The sequence below is a fragment of the Galleria mellonella genome, unplaced genomic scaffold, assembly GCF_026898425.1.
Source record: "Galleria mellonella isolate WM207_F2 unplaced genomic scaffold, CSIRO_AGI_GalMel_v1 utg65, whole genome shotgun sequence".
Classification (NCBI taxonomy): domain Eukaryota; kingdom Metazoa; phylum Arthropoda; class Insecta; order Lepidoptera; family Pyralidae; genus Galleria; species Galleria mellonella.
In genome coordinates, this window is record NW_026442138.1 from 11,767,665 (window position 1) to 11,790,000 (window position 22,336).

Sequence of the window (22,336 nt, forward strand, 5' to 3'; positions counted from 1 at the left end):
TATAATTATATTCATTATGTGTAGTCTCGCCTGTTTGGAAACTGATATTTATTATATTAGATTGTCTAAGTTTTTCATCTTTTAATTATTATTTTCGTCACTGACAGATGTTTCGATTGCATCCGGAACTCTTCCTTAAGGTGAAAACGGTGTTTACGTCTCAGGGTCTCGTCTCACTTTTTCGGATGATGTCGAATTAAATTTCCGTTGTCCAGTTATACGGATAACTAACTTAATATAAAAAAAATTACCGATTTGATGCGAGTTTATAAATGTGTATTGTTTGCTCTAACTTGAGAGATAGGACAACTTAGCAAAAACAACTTTTGTCGAATGAACTAGTAAGACAATAACAATTAAAATCTTTATTTAATATTAATAAATTGTTATAATGACTAGTATGTAACTAACTTTGTATTAACTGAAGGTATAAAAGTACATCATCATTCCTACTGGTAATGATGACGTACATATTACTCAAAAATAGCGTCATTATTTATGTAATACTTGTAGATAACTCGACAACGGAGTTATGTAAAGCTGGCCTTTATATCCAATATTATCGATTGATATCGGAATATTTACAATATTGGTATACAATATACTTCACATTGGCTTAAAATACCGCCGCTGACTTCTGCTGGGATCGGAAAGGATACGAACGGACGCGGCGACAGCCAATCGCGTCCGGCAGATTGTCGACGCATACGATCACCTCCGTGCCGTCGTTTACGATCATATACATTTGTGATCCCCGTCAAACAGTTTCAGAAGAAGACGGATTCGGATACGACGACTGGCGAACAGAGCTGATCGCGCGTCGCAGTAAACTTTCGGCTATGATCGCGAGTCGCGGAAGACGCTCGCGATCAAGCTGTTGTGCGCGGCTTGCTGATAAAGACTTTAAATACTGTGTACACGATTTAATATCGTTTAAAGATTGTAAAATCCGTTCCGATCTGATCTGATGTAAGCCGCTTGGTGAACATCAGCCTTAACTGTTTAAATAAAAGAATTATCTAAAATACAATGCACCTTGGTTCCTTGCTCTCAGTCAACCGAGATCGAGGGTTCCCAGATGAAAATAGATAATAATTTTAGTTTCGGTAAATTCATCATTATTTTTGATAAAATTTACACAATTACGACAACATATGGTTGTTTGTAAAAAAATTATAACAAGTAAGGATTGTCACCTGGCAACAGTAGGTCGCTACTAATTGAGAGCAGGTAACCCGGGTATGTTGTATTATATTTTAGCTCATATTTCTTTTAAACCAAGTTTCATTAAAAAACTTTATACCTACAGAAGTCAGAAGCGAGATCTTATGCTATATGTACGTATATGTATAACTATAAAGATTTTCGTTGCCAAGGCTAAATTTTACAACGCAACATATTTCTTAATGGAAATGGATTAGTCATGCATGAATGAATAGATGATAGACAGTCGCTTTTCAAATAGACAGGCGAATTTACATCTTATTTCTTGATAAATATATATTTATTTATTTATAAATGGGGAATTTGAGTATTTTTTCTTACATTAAATATTCGACAATTCTGAATAGGATTTGATGATTTATGTTTTTATTTTAATAGGGTACTTTCGTACTGATCCCATACTAATTTTGTAATGATAATGTATTTTTTAAATGTTCGCCCTATAAGGTAAATATTACTAGTCTGATTAAGGTTTTTACGAACCAATCAATCAGCTATTTCTCTCCTGATGCTTTTACGCCATTCTTGGCGGTTTTGCATCATCTCAGGTGTTAAGCCCATCGTCAGCAGATCCTGTTGAATGGTTTGAACCCAGATGTTTTGTGGACCTCTTCTACTTCTAGGTATTTTTTTAATGGGTGAAATGGTATGGTAACCCCGCCTGCGCTAACGGGATACGCTGGCGGAGCACCAGTGAAGGGTGATAGATGAGAATCCCTTTCCCCCCACTTCTAGGTATTGTCTTCGCCAATGGCCATTACTTTTCTTGTTACATGACTTCCACTCCGGCGAATCACGTGCCCGTGCCCGTTAAATGTAGAATTATATTAAATTTTATATATATATATATATATATATATATATATATATATATTGGATATGCAGTCGTCTGCCAAATCAGCTAGTACTTGATAGAAATAAGTAAATACATTTCGATAATATATAATAATTTGATTTACATATAAACATATATATTTGATATTCCACAGGGTCAATGTCACCGATACGACCTTATAGTGCTAGATCTAGTACTTTTCAGTTCGAAGGACACACAACGATTTGGCAAGATGCCGACAAGAGATTCAAGAGTCGACGTACCGGATTTGAGATGACTGACTGAACTTTCATATTGATTAATGCAAAGTTCTAGCTCTACGTAAATGTAACAAGTAGATTTTATTCCATAAGAAAAACACTAACTTTAATTACTGCAAAGCCTATTTTTTTATATTTAAACACTAATGAACTGACTTTATTAAAATTTCTGTGGGATCAATATGTTGATATGCCCCTTTCAGATAAAAAAAAAATATCCAAATCGGTCTATAAATAACAAAATTATGATGTAAAAAAATCATAAAAAATACAGCCGAATTGTAAACCTTCTTCTTTTTTCAATGTCGGTTGAAAAATAATAGGAATTGAAATCTTTAAAAAACTAATTTAAATTTGTTACTTTTAAATTGTATGTAATGCAACGCGATTTCTCGTAAAAATAATATGCTACCAATCTCTTTCTAGTAAAAAAATAACCATAAAAAATTGATTTTCTTGTTTGAACAAACACAATTGTTTGTCGAAAGATTCGTTGCGACGCGCTGACACGCGCCGCTTAATGTAAATCATGCTTAAGAGATTTAAAAAAAAAATCCTAATAACTTCCAACATTTTTTTAGAGAAAAAAAAATACGAGGCAATCTGCTTGACCCAATTTCCAGCGCTAAAGCCATAAACTTAAAACAATAAAGCATCTTTTTTCATGTCCATTTGGATTTTACATAATTTCTTTTTTGCTGAAAATCTTTTTCCTTTTTAAAATATGTCCAAAAGAGGTGTTGGGGCATCATGATACTGTCATTAACATTGGAAGAAGCTGATCTTTAAAATAGAATATTCTGCCATAACATCAGACAAGGAAAAAAATTAAAGGAATAAGTTTTTCGTTTTTTATACCATTCAGGGAACAAAGATGACAAGTTAAGCAACTGATAAAAAAACAGACAAACCAACACAAAAACTTAAGAAAAAACAAATATTGTAATTGTTTGGTGTTTATAATAAGTTTACTATTGTAATCTTTTGGAGGAAACAATAAAGAGTATGTATCTATCTATCTATATTTATATTATGTGACACTAGATCGCAACAAGGGCACTAATAATGGATCAGTACTTATACCATTGACGTATAGGCCCCGGTATAGAATAGACCACTCCTTCTTTCCCGTGGGGCACCCACGGGAAAGAAGGAGTGAGAGAAGACTAAGAGAGCTTATGGTTGAAAGATGAGCAGTAGCGTCCCTCTTAGAATGTCACCAAAAGCCAAACTGCGGTTGCCAAACCGCCTGCCAAACCTAGCAACTTTTTTTTCGTTACTTTTTTGTTTTTTATTATTTTATCTCTTTTACTGTGTATGTCTGTACTATGTGTATGTTTGTATTGTAATTTATGTGCTGTAAGTAATGCAAATAAACTATCTATCTATTTATCTACTGGCAAACCAACCCCCCCCCCCCCATTTTGGGGAGGATATGTTCAACAGTGTACAGTTAACGGTTGATAAAATAACAACAACTCGTACCATAAAAATCTTATGAGATCCCATCAATTAGTACTCGCTTTAACACAAAACCCGCGAAATAGCATCATTAAAAGCGTAATTGTAAATAAAAGGCAAATTTTCACGATGTTAATCTGAATCAATGTAACCTCGAGCGGATGCGTCTTCCTCATTAAAATAATTAAAGTTCCTAAGTTAGAATTAAGTTTAAGTCAGTACTAAGTGGAGTGACGACTTCAAATGCATTGCAGGGAGTGAGCGGTTGCAGGTGGCTCAGGACCGTTCTTTAGGGTAGTCTATGGGGGAGGCCTTTGTTCACCAGTGAACGGATAATGATAATTATAAAGTCAGTATTTGCCTATATTATCTGAAAGAAACTTTATACAAGTCTGTTTGGGTATCACTGACCCACGTGTATTTCTGCTGTTTGAAAATTGGGATATGACAGTAACATTATAGCATATGGAAAAAATAACATCATAGTTCTCATGGCAACGCATGAGGACGTGGGCGTCACTAAGTAGTGAGTGATATCCATAATGCTATTCACGTTTATGGGCAACGGTTTTCACTTTCCATCAGACGGCAATCAGTATGTTTACCACTCCACATAAACAAAGGGTGCTAAAGACAATACACAGAATATTCTGTAAGGTCAATGATTTTTTTAATAGGTGATAATGGAATGGTAACCTCGCCTGCGCTATTGATATGTGCTAGTGAGGAACCAGTGAGAGATGAGACAGACGAGACAAGTTAGTTGGCCCAGAATGACGAATTCTTAAACAATTAATCAAGATAGTTTCCAGGGGGAACTGCGTGGTCGACCTGATAGGGTATATTGCTAGCAATAGGGCTGTTAGATCTCCATTACTAACAATCCCCCCCCCACCCCCCTCGTCAATAGTACTGTTCATAACTACAGGCGATGTTTATCATTTTTCATCAGGTGAATCAAGATGGTTTCAAGGACAAACCGTTTGGAGCTCGACCTGATGAGGTATATTTCTAGCGATAGAGTTGTTAAATCCCTATAGTTAACAATCCCTTCCCCCCCCCCCTCGTAATGGTACTGTTCATGACTATAGGTGACATTATTTTACCATATTATATAATTTACCATCAGGTGGTCCGTTGACGTTTCCCATTTTATGTACCATAAAAAAGGCGCTCGAAACGTGTCTTTATTCGCGAAAACATCGCTTTACCGAGCTTTACGTCGATAATGCAAATATTATTGTTCGCAGTGAAGGCATGTACCAGTAATCGATTCCGCGTTATACTCGTATGTATCGAGTATCGTTTACGATGAATACCGCCAGGCTATTAAATTCCCGAGCTACGGTTATTGTGATGATAACATTTTTAATCGAAGTGTCAGTGGAGAATTGTTTTCATTATCTAAGTTAGAAAAGCGTAGCGGATAAATCATCGGAATATGTGGAAAATTAAATAACTCAATTAATGCAGTTTCAAAATTTTTAAAGTATTCTTTATTTCAGACTTTTTCATAAATTATTTTTCTTTTTCTAAATTAACGGACGGTTTTCTCTCTAGAAAACCGTCTATTAATTTTTTCTCATAAACTACGCCTCGTGAAACGTTTACACGACTGGCTTTATTTCATTATTGCACGACTAATCACCAATTAGGGTTTGCTTTAATAACAGACTCACTGTACTTATCAACTGACCGGGGGAAATGCTTATTTTCTATGGCTTCCACTAATTACATGTATATTCCATATAATTGGGGGGTTTTGTCAGTAGTTGCCACACTTGGCAACCGGCTGGCACTAGGCTTTAGATATGTTTTAAGAGAGACACTGATGCCCATACCTCGCTCTTCCTTAGTCGCCCATTACGACACTCACGGGAAAGGAAACGGTGGCCTATTTTATGCTGGGACCACACGGCAAGATTATTATTATTATACTACTTACAAGATTAATTTGCAGACAATATTTTCTAATATGTAGTTTCTTCCGTCACTATCTATGATGGTTTACCATGAGTTTCCACAAATGATTAATACTGTAATTTACCTGTAAAGAGAAAAAGAATTCATTATTATTAAAAAAAAAACAGCCAGAAAAGCATCAGTATTAGAACAAATACTGTATAAATAACTATATAACAATAACAGAAATAACATTTTAAGTAACTGAATAAAATTATAGGAGTATAAACCGACTCTTGTAGCGCAACGGTGAGCACATAATTTTGCATAAATGAGATTATGGGTTCGATTTCCGATCGGGCCCATTTAGTAAATAAACTTTTCTATATTTGCTCGGGTCTGGGTGTTCAGGTCGTGGCCCCTAGAGAAGCGATTAGTGTAATCGTATGTATATAAAAATAATTAAGTATGTTTTTCATAAAAAAAAAGCCGAGTTCAATTGTAGCAAAACCAGTTATTTTAATTTAAAAATTAAACCACTGAACCGATTTCGATACAATTTATCTGTAAGATAAAAAAAAAATTTAATCGGTTTACAACTGACAAACTTATGAAGTAAGAAAAGATAAAAAAAATTTTTTCGAAGTTATTTGTTTATATATATATATATATATATATATATATATATATATAATTTATCCGCTCTCACGCACGCTATCGCTTCCGCTACTGTAAAGTCACTATGCCTCAGCCCAAAGTTAGTGACACATCAAGGATACGTGGGTCACGCGTCACATTCCTCAGTACCGAACTGACAATGCGTATCATAATTGATTGATTTAATAAACAGGCTTTGTTCCTTATTCAGAGGACAATTGTTTGACGTTTGGTTTGGAAGAAATCCAGCACGTTTATTTGTTTATTCCTAGTGATTATGTTTATACAGACAGAGAGATATATTACTATACAATGTCCTATTACAAAAATTTTTAAAATCATATTAATTTTAATTAATTTAGGATTCAAATTATAACTTCTCTAATAATTTTCAATTTATGCTCATGTCTATAGGCGACAGTTACCACTTTCCATCAGGTAGGCCGCCAGCTTGTTTGTCATTCTAAATTGTATAAAAAAATCATGAAAACTCCCCTGATTGCTATATCTGTTTCTTACACTTTTATAGAATGGTGATACATTTAATATCCAAATTTAAATAATTTATAGGTAAGAGCTAATTTGAATTATAGTTAACAAACATAACATAATTTTTAGTATTTTTTTTTTATTTATTTTTACTATAGAAATCAATAAAACACACAAGTATACCAAAAACCTTTTTTCTATTATTAGCACGCGTCAATTAGGAGTATATGTTTTTATTTGTCATTTATCAACATTACTGGCAATATTTAAAAAAAAATTTACGATCTTGTATAAAACGAACACGAATGTTTTTGTCCTTACATATATTTGTGTATACTCGTAGGAAGTAGATAATCCTTCCAATAAATGAAACAAGCTGTAATATTTTTTATTAGCATTACAAAATCCTCTAATGCGTCATACGGCGCGTGGGGTACCAGCCAAATGGGAAAGAACGTCACACTGTGACCTGACCTAATGCATTTGACCCAGATTTCGCGCTACCTTTGGGGTTGACCCTTCGTTCCTTTGTATTCAGTTCAAAGATAGAGGTACATGTTGAAGGACATTCTAAGTCTATGGATTACAAATATGACCCATAAAAATATAGTCACGACCTTTTCCTTTTGATGGTATAATAAAAATAATAACCAATACAAAAATTATATTTAAAAAAAATAATTAATATATTAAGATTTTGTTTCACACCGACATCAATCGTGACAAAATTAGTTATTTTAATTTTAAATCTTAACTATTAAACATATTTCAAACAAATCTACGAGACCAACGTAAAAATATATGCTTTCAAATAAGAATAAAAATAAATTTTCAAAGAATCAGTTTATGAGGTAACAAACACAAAAAAAAGTAAACCCAATTAAGAAACTTCTCCTTTTTGAAGACAGTTGAAAAAGACGTGCTGATTTCAAACTACAGCATTTATAGACCTATACGTAAGCTTTACAAGCAGAAAAATATTAAATCTCGAAAGATTTCGCCTCGGCTGCTCCCGACATTTAAAGTTTGAATGGCGTGCGTGAATAATACAAAAGTCACTTACAGTGAAACCCCTAAAATACTAATTAAAGTTTCCAACCATATTAGGGCATCCACTTACTTCAGACTTGTCACAGACTATTACAAGCTAGTCACAATAAGCCAAACATTAGTAAACTGATCAGCGACCCTACTCTTGAATTTAATATCGATATCATGTTATCGGTCTTTAACTGTCCACTGCTGAACATAAGTCATGTCCCCCCCCCCCCCCCCGCCCCCTGGGAGATTTTGCCAGTAGCTGCCGCGATTGGCAGGCGAATTGGCAACTGCAGTTAAGCTTTACAAATAGCTTTAGCTTTTAAGAAAGACGCTGCTGCCCATCCCTCGCCCTCAGTCGACTATTACGATATCCATAGGAAAGGAAAAGGTGACCTATTCTACGCCGGGACTACACGACCATAATTTTTTTATACAACTTAGAATGGCAAACAAGCTGACGGCCCACCTGATGGAAAGTGATAACCGTCGCCTATAGACATGAGCAGTACCATGGACATAACGGAGTATACTGTTTCGCCCATGATACCCCCCATGCGTTGCCATTCCTGAGGACTCAGGTGTTATTCTTCTGTACCCAATAAATTCGCCGAATGTATGAAAGCGGATAAGTTCAGAACAGCTGCACCTATTTGATCAATTAATTTTTGTTGTATTTATAATTGTCAGAACAAGCTTTGTATGAAAGAAAAAATTGTATAAAAAGTAAAAAATTTGGGTTCCCATGTAAAGCCCCCGGATTGGGCGACTAGTTTAATTAAAATGTGTCTTTATAACTATACGAGACCCAAGTTCAATCTAGTCGTCAACGTATAGGAGACCTTAACTCTTTCTAATCACCCGTACCTGGTGACATTTATACATAATTACTCGATCTAATATTAGAAATTTCAGTAATTAATTCGTGAGAGACCTTCCACTAATGACTATAGAACTCATTCATATTACAGCAATCAGTGGCGATACGTCATTTGTACAATTTCATATCTTTCTCTCTTCGTTCACTTTATTACTAAAAATCGTGTCCTTGAAAGGTGTCTTTTGCCTCTCTTATGATGTTACTCTATTTCGCACGGTCTCCAGCCTTTCGCAGGGCAGCTGCAATTGACAGTCCCATAACGGCCTTTACTTGGTCCGACCATCGACTAGGTGATCGTCCGCGTGGTCTTTTCCCCTCTATCTTGCCTACAACCATTAGCTTGTTCAGAATGTCCGACTGATATCTACTTATCATTAATATTAAAAATTCTTTGGACGGCACTTTAATCAACATCATAAAATTGTAACTGGTCGCTGTCTGTATATGGAAGATATATAACAAAAACTTTTAAAGGAGGGCATTATGAACGCAATAGAAACCAAAACAATGATTTTTAGAATTTTTGTCTGTTTGTTTGTACGTTTGTGCACGCTAATCTCAGAAACGGCTTAACCGATTTGAACGCGATTTTCACTAGTGCGTTGCGGTTTGTTGCATTTAATATTTAGTGTTTGTTTTATTTCAATCGGTTCATGAATAAAAACGTTATATCAATCTAAAGAATCACATATAAAATGTTATAAAATAACCGATCAGTTGAATTGGCTGAAATTTTTTGAAGGTACTAGATACGTAATTATCATTTAAGTATATATAATACAATATAAAATCGGATTCATGAAGAGTTCCAATGAGAATGATATACGAGAACTACTGGAACACCGCTGGTAACGACTAGTTTGTAATAAAAATGACATATAGCTAAAGAATCTTATAAATCTATTAGATAGACCATGTTAATGTGATGTTTTATTTATGCAACCTAGAATGGCAAACATGCTGACGGCCCACATGATTGAAAGTAGTAATTGTCGCCTATAGATGTAAATAACTATGTCGCCCGTGATACATTTTATGCGTTGCCATTCCTAAGGATGTGATGTGATGTGGAGTCGAGTTTCAGTAACCAGCACGTATAAATGAGATGAATTATAAATGTGGATGTAAGAAATGTATGTAAGGATAGGGTTTTTGGCAGTTTCTTGTAATAAAACACATGAATGAACGATATCTTTAGTTAAATTAATAGATACATTAGATTGAATATATTTAAATTTAGATAGCGGTATCGAAAATTGATTATACTTTGAATTTTTTTTTTTGCAAAATTTTGTTCCGCAATTAAAAATGATGGCTTTAAACCTAGCTAACTTAATATAGGACCTTCTTTAAGCCTTTAATGGATTATAAGGGAATGGTAACTCCGCCTGCGCTAACGATATACGCTGGTGAGGTACAAGTGACGAAAGATAGGTGAGAATGAAAGGGCAGGTCTGTTAGCGCATCGTCATAAATACATCTGGAACTCAACACGATGGTTTCCAGGGAGACCACTTGAAGGTCAACCTGATAAGGTATATTATTAGCAATGGGATTGATAGTCCGCATTACTAACAATCCTCCCCTCCCCCTCTTTTAATATAGGACCGTCATAGAAGTAAACTCCATTGATTGCAAATCACGCCCTCTAGACAAGTGGCAAACGAAACTATCGACAGAATCGTTATCGCAAGCGAGCCCATGAGACATTAGAGGTTCCTATCTCGTTCCAACTCATGGATTCGGTAACAATGGCAATTCCATCGATGGGTTCATTAGCTACATGTCTAGAGGGCCAGTTCAGAATTGAAATCAAAATAACCACCAAAATAATCACCAAACGAGAAAGAATCTCGTTCCTTAGGTAGTCATTTAGAAAACATCATTCTATGGCAGTGGGGTAATAATTTAATACAAAAACCATTATCCATTAATATGAACTGACCTTGACCGTGACAATGGTCAAGGTCGAATACTAATAATTCCCGCTGCAGTGTTTAATCGTGTTTATAAATTTTATTGTCGAAACGTTCTTTAACGCGACCTCTGGAACTGCAGTGTCCTTGCCGTGTCTACTGCCCGTTAATGCATACACCAACCGGGAAATATGCCAACTCGTTAAAGAGATTTTTTTATGATATTTAGAATAAGTACGAAGACAATGGAAACTTTCGTACCTTGTAATTTTACTGCTATTCAAACCGAAATACAATCATCAAAAACAGCTGCTTCACAGCAGCAATATGAATGAGACAGAGGTACCCAAGCAGACGACTTTGTACAAAAGTCGTCTGCTTGGGTACCTCTGTCGGTTATCATTCCATAAAATCTTAGGACTTCAAATCTCAGACAATCGTCGTCCCACATTAAAATAAGCAGATAAGGAGTATACGTGAGTACTCATGAGTTCCAACACGTAATTGTATCTGTCTAGGCATTATCTATTATTTGTATATCTTAGATTACATAGATAGAGCATCGAACTTAAAAAACAGGTCAACTTTTTGCCAGCTAATTGTCAAATTAGCCGACTCCTTTTTTTATCAGTATTCCAATTATTTTACGCATAAAATGTATCTTGACGTATTATTTAATAAGTAATATGAGTGTATACGCATTAAAAAGATGCAGAAATTATAAGACAAAATAAATGTAGAAATTATAAAAGAAAACTATTTATCATGCAAAATTGTATGAAAATGTTAATCCGATTTTCTCGATGCATTTCTATAGAGACACTATCTATATAATCTTATATCTATCTATATAATCTTATATATAAAGTTGATTTATATTTACATAAAAGTATCTAAGCATGTCTATCAGTTGTTGCCTACTCGTAGTACAAGCTCTGATTAGTTTGAGACTAGCTGTCTAAACAAATGCCTACCGAAAAATTAACATTATTCGATAGGCAACTAAAATATACAGTCTGTTTACATCAACGTTGGTCGACTTCAAAATACCAAACTGACGCCATCTAATCACCATAAAAATGCAAAATAAACAAAAAATGTCCGCAAACATTATCAGAGTGGAATTCAAATGACGGCGGGCAACGAGCTGCTTCCGGCCGAAAAATCGAACTACAAATTAGAAGTGACAGCCCTGGTTGGATATTCGGAACAAGGGGGATAAATACATACAGTTTACATGAATCATAATACTATTCATTTGGTATAACCACCGCTGAAACTAAGTTTGTTATACATTACGCCTTCAGCGTGAGATGCCGATTAAACTCGGCGGAGTATTCAAAGCAATTTGTATTATGATTCGTGTATAGTTACCATTTTATTTTTAACATTCATTTTAATTTTAATGCATCCTAAATTATTTCTTAGATTTTAGTAGTGCACAAAGGTAAAATAATTCAAGATTTTACTACACAAAAAGACAATGATTGATGAAAATCATATAAAAAAAATTCTAATACGACCTATTTACAGCACAATATGATTTACAAAACCGGTTCAGTTTAAGAGAAGCTATCGTGTAATATACAAACATTAAAAAAAAAAACAAGACAACATCTAAATGAGAACCTTGTTTGAAATCGGTTAATTATTAAAGTCTGCATAACGTCTTCAAATATTTAATAGAAAAACGGGTCAAGTTCTTTACCGTTGGAAAAGAGGGCAATCGAAATAAATCCAAGTTCAACCATGTAATGGACCTTGATTAGATATTTTAAGCATAACATATAAACAACTAGAACATAATAATTTTAATAACGTGATAGTATACTCATCATCATCATCATCATCATCATATCAGCCATTAATTATCTACTGCTGATCATAGGCGCCTCCCATCTGTGCTTCTGGGCGGACATGGGTTGGCTGTACTAGCCACAACTCATACGCACAACGGCCCAAATGAGAGGCTTAGAGCGAAAAAGAGTCCAAAGGGGGGTTTATTAGTTATTACCACGCTTGGCAGGCGGATTGACAACGACAGTTAGGCTTTGGTGACATTTTAAGAGTTCCCCATCCCTCGACCATTAAGTTTTCTTAGTTGCCTCATATGAAACACACGGGAAAGCGTGGCCCATTCCATACCGGAACCACACGGCAATAGATATATAGGATAGACAGAACAAGGCAAGAGATGAGACTGATTTAAAGAAATAATTTTCCGATTTGATCATCGGTCGGACCGTAAATACTCAGCACACCAGCCATCTTATTTTTTATTTATTTATCCTTATTATTTTCATCATTTTTAAATTATTTCACAATGCGATGAAATGATTATCTGTGCCATTGTTATATCCAGATCATTCTTTTTAGTTGTTTTTTAAGCGTATACCGCATCTTTAAAAAATCATTGGACCAAATATAAAACGAGTTCCAATATATCCCACGACAACATACGAGACGTTGAATAGGGTGACCCAAATACCCATTGTTTGTGTTCATTCGAATTCCAAACGCGGTCCGTCGTCGCTGAATGCACTCGACTCGACCTAGTAAGTAATATTTTAGCTTAGTACACCTCTTAAACGACAATATAGTCAAGTAGTAATAAAATTACCATACATATAGAATTAATATAAAAATGTGAAAATTATTGTCACAAATAATATAAATGGAAATGTGTCTAAGCTTTTTTTATAACACAGAAGGCAAACGAGTCTGCTGCTCGTGTGATTATCGCCGCTCATAAGCATCCGCGACATCAAACGAATTGTAGGCGTGTTGCTGGCCTTTAAGGAAGGAGTATGCTCTTTTCTTGTTTATTTGTTTATTTATTTGTTACATCTTGGTGTTTTAACGCCACACTTGATGATCACGAAATATGGAGGTAGGAATTTGATATGTATGTAGAGTAGATGACTCGGCAAAAATCGTTTTGCCTACAGTCGTCAAATACCAGTGGGGTTACTTTTGAAATAAATTCTAATAAATCGTTACTAAAACTGAGACGTTTCGCACTCACGAATTGCAATACTATCGACATAATAGTTTCATATTGTTCTGATAGATGCATATTAGTATAACTTGTAAATGCAAACTATTGTAAACCGATCCCAATTATAACCTAATTTGTAACTGTTATTACATGAGTGCAGTATAAAATTGTCATTAGTAATAAATTGAATTAATATTGCTGTTGAATTCAAGACTAAACCTGCAGGTTCATTTTAGCTTACTCGCTAAGATTTTCTCTATCTCTCAAGCTGGAGCAAATAATACACGTTTATAAAATTTTATTAAAATAGGTTAACCGGTTTCGGAGATTGACGTATAACGTATTGACGTGAAACAGGATTTTTATATACTAAACTTAGTTAACCCGGGAAACATTATTTTATCTATCATGTAATGCCAAGCCATAAGTACCACCAACGGATGACTATTTAAAAAAAAGCAAAAGAACTATATATATTCTCTATTCTTTATTCTTGATTGTATCTCCCATATTTCGATCTGACCCGTCGTCTGTATTCAACAACGAGTACGGTTCTCTCTGTCATTTACGCGACACAGAACTACCAAAAAATGTATATATATATATATATATATATATATATATATATATATATATATATATATATATATATATATATAATACTAATACATATAGTAATAGGTCTTGAACAAATGTGCAGACGAGGGTCTATTATCCACAGAGTAAATCACAAATCAAGTTATCTAAACGACAGAATCTCTTCTTCCCACTTTCTAGCTCAAGTTATTTAGCATTTAATTAAGTCTCTAACAATGTTATAAGCAATAAACAAGTTATAAAACGTGAGCGTCATTTAATTAACACTTACAAGTCATCAAAGCTAATTTTATCGAGAAATAATCTAGCGAACGATTCATGTAAATGCATTTAGTTACATCTATAAATTTTTGACATCTTGCTATATTCTCTATGTGTTATTTAGCGAGTTAATCGAAATAAACTCTTTCAGATACAATACAAGCTTTTAGTACCATATTTTGGTTTGTGTGACTCGTTTAATATTGATTGAGGATTTAAAATATTAGGATATAAGCAAGCTGAAATGACAATAGGCTGGTCAAATAGCTCGGAGAAGCGCTTCTTGCGGGCAAAAGCAGTATAGGACGACGACGACTCGATTGGTGATCGTAAATGTTGTGCATGGAGTCTATGAATATAGGTGGCTCAGGACCATTCCTTATGGCAGTTTATAGGGGAAGCCTGTGTTCAGAAGTGGACGGATAATGGCTGAGATGATAATGATATAAAATGTAGTCTATAAACTAACTAATATATTAACTATCCACTGTTGAACATAGGCTTCCCCCTTAAGGGGGGTTGTGCCAGTAGTTGTCATGCTTGGCAGGCGGGTTGACAACTGCAGTTAGGCTTTTGCGATGTTTTAACAGGGACGCTGCTGATCATGCCTCGACCATTAGATTCCCTTAGTCGCCTCTTACGACACCCACGGGGAACGGGACACAAAGGGGTGGCCTATTCTATGCCGTGACCACTCCGCAAACAATTTGATAAATTCGTGAAATTACTATTTCATGGACCGTAATATTTAATAATTATTTGCAAGCAATGTATTAATATTTTCTACTAATTTCTTCCGTCACTATCTATGATGGCTTACCATAAGTTCCCTTCCACAAATGATTAATACTGTAATTTACCTGTAAAGAGAAAAATAATTCATTACTATAAAAAAACCATAAAATAATATATTTACGACTATAATCCTTGACGTCCTTGGCAGTCAGAGGTTTTTGTAGACTACTGCCGTTTTGTTGAATGTAACAGTCGACATGTTCCTAATTGTGTCCACGTGGAGGTCGACTTGCCAGAGTATATTGCTAGCAATGGGCAAATGATAGTCCATATTACTAACAATCTCTTCCCTCCCAACCGACAAATCAGACATACAAGTGACAAACAAGCATACGGCCCACCTGATGGTAAGCGGTTACTGTAGCCTATGAGCGCCTGCAATACCAGGGGCATTACGCACGCATAATCGCCTCTGAAAAAACCTTTTTAACACATTTTTGAAGAACCCCAAACGGGTGGCCCTTTGGAGAAAATCACAACAGGGAACTCATTCCACGACTATATTAAATTTCAACTTGAATATTTATGGTACAGCAGTTTATTAATAACATACAAAATTAGAAACAATTTATGTCGATTACTCGATGACAAATTAGTATCTACATTAGCAATGTTCTCATTGTAAGCATTCTTATACAATCAGTTTGAATCACTGAGCTATGACTGTATTTATGTGTAATATTTTTTCCTTATAGTTAACACAAATCTATTTCTAATGAACATTAATATATTTCTCAAAGGCATTTAATTAATGTCACTAAATAAACTTTTGGTTATAGGATTAAAAATTTTACTTACTTGTATGTACATAAATATGTATATATATAATAGATTATATATATATATATATATATATATATATATATATATATATATATATATATATATACAAAATAGATAAATATAATAGATAAAAATAGATAGCTAGCCTCGCTTCGCTTGCGGTATTGAGTTATGCCAGCTTCCAGAAAGGTGTGACAAATAAGAATGAAATTAGGTCACTTGGCCCATCGTTATGTTTTCACTGGGAATTAAACGCTGTAGTTTCCAGGGGGGATCGCGCGCAGGTTGATTTTAGAGGCAATGGGGCTGTTAGTTCCCATTACTAATAATCCTTTGCCCTCTTCAAAGCAGGGTTCCGTCGACAACAATATCGTATAAAGAAAATTAAATGTATCTTTGTATAATGTATCTAACATTTTATTGCAGTGTCAATTGGGTTCTGAAGTAAGCTAAAATGATCTATGTGTGTATGAAATTTCATTAAATTCAGTATAGTCATTTAAATGCGATTATTCAAATATATTTAGGTTGCGTATTGACTAGAAAGAAGAAAAAGTGTGATTGAGTCAACCGTACAAACATCTTTAAAAAAATCATATTTATTCGTGTATCTATTATATAAAACCTATTTATATTATAAATGCTATAAGAATTACAATGCGTTTAGTTTTCGCCTTTTTTATATTTTGTTTTATATGTTACATAGCAATTTAGAAGAAATATAATATAAAGATGAAAAAGAGGTTTGGATTTTTTTTAATGGGTGAAAATGGAATGGTAACTCCGCCCGTGCTATCGGTATACACCGACGAGGCACCAGTGGAAGATAATACGTAAGAATGACTGCAGGTCAGTTGGCCCACCATGATGAATTCGACAAGAATTAAACATGATGGTTTCCAGGGGGAACCGCGTGGAGGTCGACCTGAGAAGGTATATTGCTATATAAGCAATGGTGCTATTAGACCCCATTACTAACAATCCTTTTCCCCCAGAAGTTTGTATTAGTGTCGGCGTCAAATGTAAAAGTTTGTAACAATGGATGAATTAGTGTTTGTTACTCTTTCACGCAAAAACTACTGAACGGATTTAAACGAATTTAATGTTTCTTATATGTGTGTTTTAATGCAATATGCTGTTGGTGTTTCTATAAATATATAAATAAATGAAATTTGGTGCATGAGTAGGTTATACCTAACCTTAGCACATAGAATTGTTAGTAATGGGGTCAAATAGCCCCATTACTAGCAATATACCCTGTCAGGTCGACCTCCACGTGGTTCCCCCTGGAAACCATCGTAATTAATTCTAGTTGAATTCATCAGGATAGGCTAACTGACCTGCTTTCATCCTCATCAGTCATCTATCACTGGTGCCCCGCCTGTGTATACCGATAGAGCAAACGAGGTTACCATACCATTATCATCCATTTAAAAAAAAAAACCTTAGCACATGGGATATTGTATATACTGATTTACACGGGTGAAGCTGAGGGAATACAGCTAGAATACAATAAAAGAATACACATTCATTCATTCATTTATTATATTCGTAAGATAAACAACGTTAGCTGTATTTATTTACTCATAATACTTAGTAGATTATACCAGTTAATAAATCATATTCCATTATCGTGTGTTACACGGGTAGCATTGGCCGTACAAATACGCCACGATCCTATGATGAATTGACCTGCAGCCGCCATTATATGCCATAATTTAATATGGACTCGCTTGGTAATAGAAATCAAATTTACTACTTCACATTTTATACGTAAATAAATAATATAAAACTTAGTATTGGGCTATTTAATATTAATAATTTATCGTAACACTCGAGATTGAATCGTTCGATCGAGTGTAAAGTTGCCAAATCCTGCTTCAAGACTTACCGACTAACCTCAGAGAAAATTTAAATTAACATAGAATTAGAAAATTAAAGACGATAGACATTCAAATTATTTTTAAAATTTATGCTCATTTTTTAACTATGTCTATGTATCTACATGCACAACGAGAAATTTCCAAACTTACTGCATTGTCGTTTGAGTGCAGGACGATACGCTGTAATGCAAAATAGCCGTACAGAAGACTGCCGGATGAAGTCTAAACAATTGTCAGTAACAACAAACATATGGGCATTCAAATTATATATATAATATTTGGATGTGTAAATCAACCGGGCAGAGAGCCATAAAGCCATCCTCTCATTCATAGCTGGTCATGCATTAACCAAAGAGACCGGGAAAAGTCAAGTGTCTTCGGAAGCAGCATGAATGCGTGAGACAAGTGATGAAAATGGATAAGAGATATTATTTGACACTTAATATACTATGTTTACTCCGTAACAGACTTGGCATGAAGATAAACATAATGTGTACAAAATCGTTTACATGAATGATACTATATATAGTTACTAAATATTAACATATAATTACTAGATATTCTAACTAAACATCGCAAGAATTAATCTCAACGGATTGACATCGTGCAAACGACAACCTTGGTGCTACGGGGGGAAAGGGATTGTTAGTAATGGAGACTGAGAATCCCACTGCTAGCAATATACCCAACCAGGTCGACCTCCTCGCGGTCCCCCCTGGAAACTATCATGGTTAATTCCTGATGAATTCATCATGATGGGCCTGTTTTCATTATCATTTATCACGCCAGCGTATCCCATTAGCGCAGGCGGAGTTACCGTTACTATACAATTTTCATCCATAAAAAAACCTTGGTGCTACAAACGACCATAAGGCACAGCAACCGTTTACCATCCATCAGTAGGTGTACTCTTGAATTTAATATCAGTAACAATTGAGTCCAATTCGGAACTTTATATTTAATGCGATGACTCAATTCAATCACTGATTCGTTTGACCATTGAGTATTTGGTATTGATTCATAAAACTCACAGGTTGAATGGTTTTACGTTACTATTTATGTTGCAATTTCGACTTTAAGACTAACGTAATAAGAGTAACAATGTTGTTACATAAATATGATTGATTATGAATAGGCAGCTAAAGATATGGTGTCAGTGAACTGTGACCGTGTCAATCGTTGACAATTTATAAGTAGGTGCCTCGTAATAGATATTTGATGTGTTACTTTTTTTTTTGTGGATACAATTGGCCTCAATATCTTTAAGCGATAATAACATATTTAAGTTTGTTTATAAAATAATAATAAAACGTTTACTTAGCATCATACAAACATCAATACTAATAATAAACATTAACCTAATGGGGGGAAAGGGATTGTTAGTAATGAAGACTAAAAATCCCATTGCTAACAATATACTCAACCAGGTCGACCTCCTCGCGGTTCCCCCTGGAAACTGTCATGGTTAATTCCTGATGAATTCATCATGATAGGCTAACTGGCCTGTTTTCATTCTCATCTATCACCCTTCACTGGTGCTCCGCCAGCGTATCCCGTTAGCGCAGGCGGGGCTACCATACCATTTTCATCCACCAAAAAAAAAAAAAAACATTAACCTAGTTACTTATAAAAAAATTTAAACAATAAATCTATTTTAGAAATAGAAGATTTTTTGGTATTCCGATATGCTAAATTTACAGTTAGAAAGAGGGTTAGTGAGAAAAGAACACGATGTTAAAATATGTTTACAGTAGATTTAATAAGTAGTATAAGATAATCTAATGTATTTAATTGCCTTGTTCCGTCACAGAATGGGCCACCACTTCCTTTCCCGTGGATGTCGTAAGAGGCGACTAAGAGAACTTAATGGTCGAGATTGGCAACGTCCTTCTTAAACTATTACCAAAGCCTAACTGCGGTTTCCAACTCTCCTGCCAAGTATGGCAACTACTGGCAAAATCTCCTTGATGAGGGAAGCCCATGTTCAACAGTGGATGGGACGATGAATGTCTATACTGTAATATAATCTGAAATTGGCCACAACAGAATATCAGTGTTTTGCTCTTTTGAGGGTAAAGCAATAAACTGAGTTGTGACCATTTTGTGTTACTATGGCACACGCATGAAAAAAAGGAAAATGTTGTTTTTATATATTGCTTTTTAATTTTTTTTCTGTTGCTTTTTTTTTTGTATTTCATTATTTTTTTTTTTACTGTGTATATCTGTATTATGTGTAAGTTTATATTGTAATTTGTGTGCTGTAAGTAATGCAAATAAATTATCTATCTAAATTATCTCCACCCAGTATTTACTGCGATCAAAACACCAATGAACAGATTTTGAACAAGTCTAAATAAGAACCGCACCGTTTAATCCACCCTTCAAACCAATGAACTATCCAACCTTTTCTGTAAACAAGCAAGTACGAGAAAACAAACAAAGGATACAAACTTATATAGTAAGCCCTCGTGTCGGGAGCATTCCAAATCAATAGTCCAACAACGCGTCGTTACACCCAAACACGCTGTCCGTGCTCTCATTCCCACGGCTCTACAGCGCAAATTGAGCTATGTGGAGCATCAATGGGCGTAATTCTCCGTTCATATCAACATAGTGACGTCGCGACCACGTACTAGGATGTAGGACAAGGGGACTTAACAGTATTTTTAGTAAGTTTTAGTACCATAAAGCGACTTATATTTCACCCTATGATTATATAGATAAAGTGTTTGCATCCATGCAAATGCATCGAAAAAGCGGGTCAACTTTTTCATACAATTTTACATGATAAATACGAGTTAAGTGATTCCTTTATAACTTTTATATTTATTTTCTCTTATAATTTCTGCATCTTTTTAATGCGTAAATACTCATTTTATTTATTAAATAATAAATATTTATTTAATAATAAAATACATTGTGTGCATAAGTATATAGAGCACTAATAAAAAAAAAGAGTCAGTTAATTTGACAGATTAAAAATTGACCCGTTTTTGAGGCACAATGCTCTATCTATATAATCATAAATTTAATCATTCATCCGAGTTATCTGTACTTAACGTATTTTGCTTTAAGTACAGCAAAAATAACCCAAGTTTATTTATTTATCATTGATCACTTTTTAATAGTAGTACGTATAAATTAATTTATTTAAAAAAAAATATAAATAAAACTGGCAGTTTTATGAATGTTAAATATGAATCATAAATGTAAACATTTTTAGATACCAAATAGCGGGCGTTTCATACTTCCTATTCGTGTCGAAAGCACTTCAAATTCCACAATGTCTTATATTCCACAACTGGGTACAAGGGGATTAGAAAACTTTGAATATTCGTTTTAGGACCATAAAACGATTTATATTACACATTAAACGATCATTTGAATGACAAACGTGTAAGGTGTTACTCGATAATTCACGGTCTTTTTAATGACCATGTAATTTTAGACATAGCACATTTAAATAAATTTATGTGTACTTATATACATGTTAACAGAGATTTAAAAGAGTGACTGCTGATTTTTTGCGGGTTCTTGAAGATAATAACTTTCCGAATCTTGCAGTAGATTAAAAAAAATAACGATTTTAAAGTGCTTGTAAACAAGTCAATTTGAATAAAGATGATTCGAATTTAAATTTATTTCCCCTTCATCTAAGGTTTCTGTAACGATCAGCAAAATAAGCCACTGTTACTTTAGTTAGCATTAAAATTATCAATGCATCTTTTTGCATGCAACAACTAGCTATTTCCCACGATTTAATTCGTATGAATCATTATATAAAACATCCTATGTCCTAAGATAGGATATAGTAATCTATCCTTATACAAGTGGGGGGAAGGGATTGTTAGTAGCACGGACTACCAGTTCTAATGCTAACAATACGTGATCCACGTGATTCCTTCTGGAAACCAACATGATGAACTCAGGTCTATTCATCATGGTTCACTAACTGACCTGTATTGTCATTCTCACCTATCAACGCTCACTGGTACCCCGCCAGTGTATACCGATAGCATAAGCCGGGTTACCATTGCAAAAAAACTACCCCTATACCAAATTTCATTAAAATCTATTCAACCATTTATGCGTATTTAAGTAACAATTATTAGTGCACAATAAAGCTTAAATAAATAAATAAATAAACATGTAAATATCCTTACAAAGTTTCTCATTTATTATATTAATAAGATTCGTATCAAGAAATGCATTTTAAATATTTCCATAAAATACTGGCAGTTTTAATGAATGGTAAACCTGATTACTATAGATTCTTTTTTTTTTGTATGATGCTTAGAATGGCAAACAAGCTGATGGCCCCCCGGTACGTATTATGAAACGGAAAAGTGGACATTTT

General features: G+C 34.4%; 1 protein-coding gene and 1 long non-coding RNA gene across 6 annotated transcripts in view; both read right to left on the reverse strand.

Annotated features, from left to right (window-relative positions):
- The window catches only part of LOC113519884 (phosphofurin acidic cluster sorting protein 1), a 189,622-nt gene that overhangs the window by 93,930 nt on the left and 73,356 nt on the right, over window positions 1-22,336 (reverse strand). The gene's annotated exons all lie outside the window — the stretch shown is intronic.
- Window positions 1-22,336, reverse strand: part of LOC128201962 (uncharacterized) — a 95,853-nt gene that overhangs the window by 16,759 nt on the left and 56,758 nt on the right. For both annotated transcript variants that reach the window (XR_008253532.1, XR_008253531.1), the window contains exon 3: window positions 5,726-5,827. This is a non-coding gene — a long non-coding RNA (uncharacterized LOC128201962). The remainder of the gene's footprint in view (window positions 1-5,725; window positions 5,828-22,336) is intronic.